We start from the raw sequence: 4905 nt of genomic DNA on the forward strand, positions 1-4905 counted from the left end.
CCAGGACGTCCGGAAGGCGGTTGGCGCCTGCCATCCCGCGGGACCTCAGGGTTCTCGCTGGGAGGGATCCGACACCTTATCTGCTTTCCCGGTGCAGTCGTGTGGGCTCTGGCCGGGCCTCGTGCACACTGCGGGCGAGGCTGGGCTGCGGGGAGGCCGTGGCTCCATCCCCACTCTCAGAGCGAGGCCCCGTGGTGGGGGCATGTAGGGTCCCCGCATTCTGGTTGCTCCCAGCACACCCCTGGTCTCTGGGGTCACCCTCCGTGTTGCCACCCTCTCTCTGCGTTCTCAGCTGAGGAGCTCTGGGCTCCCCGAGTTCTCGGGACGTCGCCGTCTGACCGCTGACTTCCTGTCTCCCAGCACAGAATGCGCTTTGCTTTTCCTAGCCTGCTTTGCCTCTCAGCCCCCGTCCTGAGCCGGCCCAACAGGTGGGGAGGTAAGTGCAGCCACGGCTAAGTGTCCCCCCACGTGGACTCTTCCCAGGATCTGGTGCCCCCATCCCGCAAAGGGCGTAGACCCCACCTGCAACTCTGCCCGGTGCCAGCACCCACCGTCCCTCCACAGGCTGCCTGCTTCTAGGTCCTTACGTGAGCCGGGTTGGTCTACGAGGGCCCGGAATGGCTCCCTTTGGCCCCTAAGTTTCTGCTCCCCTTGCCTGTGTCTCCTGATTGGGCAGGGACCCTGGACTCAGCCACGTAGGCCATGAACAGGGCCCCGCAGGGCCTCTGCTGCTCCTGGCTCTAGCCGGGAGGAGGCCCACCTGGCCACGCAGTGTGCAGGGAGAGCAGCCTGAGGGGCCCGCGATGTTGTGCCGACTGTGTGACCTTGAACTCCCTGCCTGTCTTCTCTGGGCCCAGCTCCCTGTCTCAAAGTGGGGCCTCAGTGTGCTCCTGTCGGGCTGGCTCCCTGCCTCTCAGAAAAAAGTCTCAAGTGCTGCGGTGACTTCAGAGCCTCTGTTCCAGCCGCTGGGGCCTCAGGTTCTTCCTCTAAGCCACATTCCCACCCCAGGGCCTGGAACAGGAAGTGTGTTTCAGATCCCCCTGGCCCTCTTCATTTCTCTGCTCGAGTGCCCCGGGCAGGAAGGCCTGGCCCCTGCTCCCTGGGTGAGACCCGCCCCCGCCTGCCAAGGAAGCACCTACCGCTTGGTCCCCACTTCAAACACTCCCTGGCACGTACTGGGTGCTCAATAAATAACTGCATGAGTACATTTGAACGGAAATACAGCTTGAGAGATGGTGTCGTGTGAACAAGAAGCCACAAACCAAAAATTTAGAAGCACAATGTTTGTAAAGCTGGCATCGCAGGAAGGAGGAGCTGCAGGGAGGGGCTGGGAACCACTGTCTCCCGGTTCCTTCCTAAGCAAAGGCCACAGGGTTTCCCTATGCACAGCTTGAGACCCTCCGTGATTGCCTCGGGGCCGGCTTGGTGAAGGAGCCTCTGTGACTTTCAGCGAGGGGAGAACAGGCTTTCGTAAGTCAGCCAACTTAGGCTCTCTGAAGCAGGAGCTGACAATACGTTCCAGTCTGTCAGTGTATTTTCCCCAGAAGACGACAAAGACCCCTTTCCTCGATGATGGGTCATCCTGGTGGAACGTCGCGGGTCTTGACAGTGGAGACCTTCCCTGTAAGCTTCTGCTCAGGGGGATGAGGGGCTGGCTCGCCTGTGGAGAGAGGGCAGTCCAGAGAGCTGGCTGGGGCTGGCGACCTGCAGGCCTACGTCTGTGGGTGGCTGATGGAGACAGAGAGGGCCAGGGACCTCCCTGACAATGCCCATGCACCTGCCGCCCCAGGGTGTAGGAGAGACACCACCTTCTTTCTATTAGGCAAAGGTCCTGCATTCCTGCCTCTCCCACCTCCTGACCACACCTCCCACCCAGTCCTCGGTCCTCCTAGGGGTTCCACAGCCCCCAGGCTTCCTCCGCAGCAGTGCGGCCTTGGCCTTGGGAGGGCGGAAGAGACCTTGGTGAGCATCCTCTCCCCGCCAGCCTGCGGGCGGGGCCTGTGTCCCTGTCTTTGGTGCTAGCTCCTCCTCACGGCCCTCGGGCGCCCTCTGGTGGCTGGAGTGCGCACTGCACCCTGCTGCAGGCCGCGAGGACTTGTCCAGTTCCTTCGGAGGCCGTGGTCAGCTGTGGCCGGCTGGCTATTTTCCTGGACACTCAGTGGATTCACTCACACGGTCCCAGGGACAGGCCAGCCTCATCCTTGTAGCTGCTTTTGTCTCAGAGGCCTCCAGGCCATCTCTGCCCTGGGCCCTGGTCAGCAGTGCCCCCCCGCCCCGCCCCAGGGCTGGCCCATCAGGTCTCCCCAGCTTGAGTCTTGCGGCTCCTCCTCTCTCATAAACAAATCTACTTCACGCTTCACAAGGTGTCCTGGGGGTAGGGAAGAGCCCCTCTGTGGGGACACCTGCTGCTGTCCCACTGAGGACCAGGCCTGGGACGCCCAGTCAAGCACCAACACCAGGGCCCTGCAGCTCTTCCTGGGGCCCAGCTAGGGAGGAGAGCCATGTGTGGCTCTGAGCTTCTCCGAGAGAGCAGCCAGCGAAGGCCAGGACTGACCCTGTGCCATCTGAGGGGCAGAAGTCAGTTATCTGTGGCCGCTGATAGACCAAACGGCCGGAGGCTGGACGAGCCTCTTATACAGACCATCGCTTTCAGCAGACTCATTGCGGACTCTGACGTCGGCACAGTTCTAAAGGCCCCGAGCCCGACCAGCGAGCTGCCCTTCAGAGGAGGCTTCCTTTGGACAGAGCTCCCCCGGCTCAGGCATCCTCCAGGCCGGACCGGTGCCCCAGCTGGCTCTCCCGAAGGCAGGTCTGAACGGCGTGCTCTGTGGCAGCTCGCTCGGCCAGCGGGGCCGCAGCCATGAGCCTGAGGGGTCAGGGATGGTCAGAGCCGTCCCATTGTCATCTGCCAGCATCACGAGACCTTTGCAGACCAGCTTATTTGTACAATTTCTACCAGGAAATGCAGAAAGCTCAGCCTGCAGCTTCCCAGAGGAGGAAGGAGCGTGCTGGCTGGGCTGTCCTCACACCCGGCCTCTGACCTCTGCCCATCAGGGTGGAGTGGAGCGTGCCCTTGAGGGAGGGCCGGCCACCTCCGTGCCCCCCGCATACCCCTGGTCCTCGATCGCGGGGCCCATGGGGTGGCTCCCCACCCCCCATGTCCCCAGCTGACCTCCATGCCACAAAGAGAAGGGAAAGGGAGGGAGGCAGGGGTGGGGTCAGTGTGTGTGCTGTGCTCTGGGGGTGCAGAGACGTCTTGGGCGGGGGTGCCCATGGAGGGGCAGGGATGAGGGGCAGGGTGAAGGGAGAGAGCCTTCGCCAGACCGGACGGGGAGCCCTCGGGAGGGGATGGAGAGGAGGGAGGCCTGGGGGAGGAACCCAGGGCTGGAGAGCAGGCGGCTGCTGGCAGGGTCGGCCCAGGCCCGGCGCCCATCCCTATCCGCCATGGAGGGACGGGCAGGGGCCTCGGAGGAAGGACTGGGCTGCTATAAATACTCCTCATGCAGGCTGTCACTTGTAGGGACTTCTCTGGATAACATAGAAGGGAAGGGAAGGCGGAAATTGTTTAAAATGGTTGTCACAATGACATTTAACCTACTAGATGTGTCATGGCTTGTGGAACTTTTCACTGGTGACTTACGGTCTGGCAAGAGCCCGGACACCCCTGGAGCCCCAGCCTGGCCCCTGGGGAGGCTTCTCTCTGGGCGGGGGGTGGGACTCAGGCCGTGGCTGGGACCCAGCCTCGGTTGGTGATCCAACGCCATGGTCAGGGACAGGCCAGTGTCCCACCAGCCCAGCCAGTCCTCCCCTTCCTGGGCCAGCTGGGACTGCCCACCCCCTGGGAGACTCACGCCCCAGCGGGCATGCTTTTACACATTTTTGACCAAAATCCCACAGTAAGAAATGTGGTTTTCATTATGACCAATGTATATAAAGTCTTACTGGGGGGTGCTCGATATTTTCCATTCCACCCAAGATTACCGCCTTTCACTCTGCTTTTCGTTAAAAAGTCTAATTGAAAGCGCTACGCCGATTTCACCACCTACAGTCAGAAAGCACTGGAAAAGCCCCCAGCTCAGGAGTCTTTTTTCAGATGACTTCCTGGGACCTTGTGCAGGGACGAGGCACCTTGAACATGACGAAAGCATTAGGTTTGCGAAAGCAGACGTTCCGTGGACATGATCGTGTCTGGGACACAGAGGCCTGACCGCTGCCAGGCGGCCTCAGTGATCTCCGCAGCCGCATGTGGGAGTCCCCCTCAGACGCCCACTCTCTGGGGTGTGCCCGCAGCACCCAGGGCCGAGGAGAAGGCTCGCGTGTGCGTGTGCGTGTGCGTGCGTGTGCACATGCACACACGTGTGAGTGAGGGTGCGGTGTGAAGCCAGGCAGCCACTGGGCGCCCCTTCCGGCCTCTCTCCACCTCGGGGAGCTCCTGCGTCCAGCAGGGACCACTGCCCAGCCCTGAGGAGCTCACTCCCTGGAGAGTCAGAGACCAGTGTCGACCCAGAGATGACAGAAGACAGACGTGGGTCAGCTCCAGCCTCCCGGTGAGCTGTGAGGACGGTGCCGACAAGGAGTTGTCAGGTCTGGGGTGGGGGTGGGTGCCTGGCAGAGAGGGTGCGGGAGAGGTGGCCCGGATGCGGCCAGGCAGAGGGTGCGTCATGGGCCGGGTCATGGGCCAGCAGTAGACCTTGGCTGAGTGAGTGAGTGAGTGGGCGGGCTGGGCGGTCAGCAGCAGGGGCTGGGGGATGTCCCAGGGTGAGGAGACCTGGCGAAGGTTAGGAGATGCAGTGCCAGCTCCTGGCCTGGGCTCTGGCCCCAAGGAAGGGACACTGGTGGGCAGTGGGGGAGATGCGGGCGTGGGCTGTGTGTGGGTGCGGCAGAGTCTGGCTTCAGAACTAACTT

The 4905-nt window shown here is 62.3% G+C and overlaps 1 long non-coding RNA gene across 2 annotated transcripts; it reads left to right on the forward strand.

Annotated features, from left to right (window-relative positions):
• The first annotated feature begins 6 nt into the window (after positions 1 to 6).
• Positions 7 to 3597, forward strand: LOC111729326. Of its 2 annotated transcripts, none has more exons than XR_002776187.1 (2): positions 7 to 1623; positions 2654 to 3597. It is a non-coding gene; the product is annotated as an uncharacterized LOC111729326 (long non-coding RNA). The 2 variants fall into 2 exon arrangements; XR_002776186.1 differs by having other exon boundaries at positions 2657 to 3597.
• Positions 3598 to 4905: the final 1308 nt, after the last annotated feature.

Source organism: Pteropus vampyrus, unplaced genomic scaffold, assembly GCF_000151845.1.
Source record: "Pteropus vampyrus isolate Shadow unplaced genomic scaffold, Pvam_2.0 Scaffold256, whole genome shotgun sequence".
Taxonomy (NCBI): domain Eukaryota; kingdom Metazoa; phylum Chordata; class Mammalia; order Chiroptera; family Pteropodidae; genus Pteropus; species Pteropus vampyrus.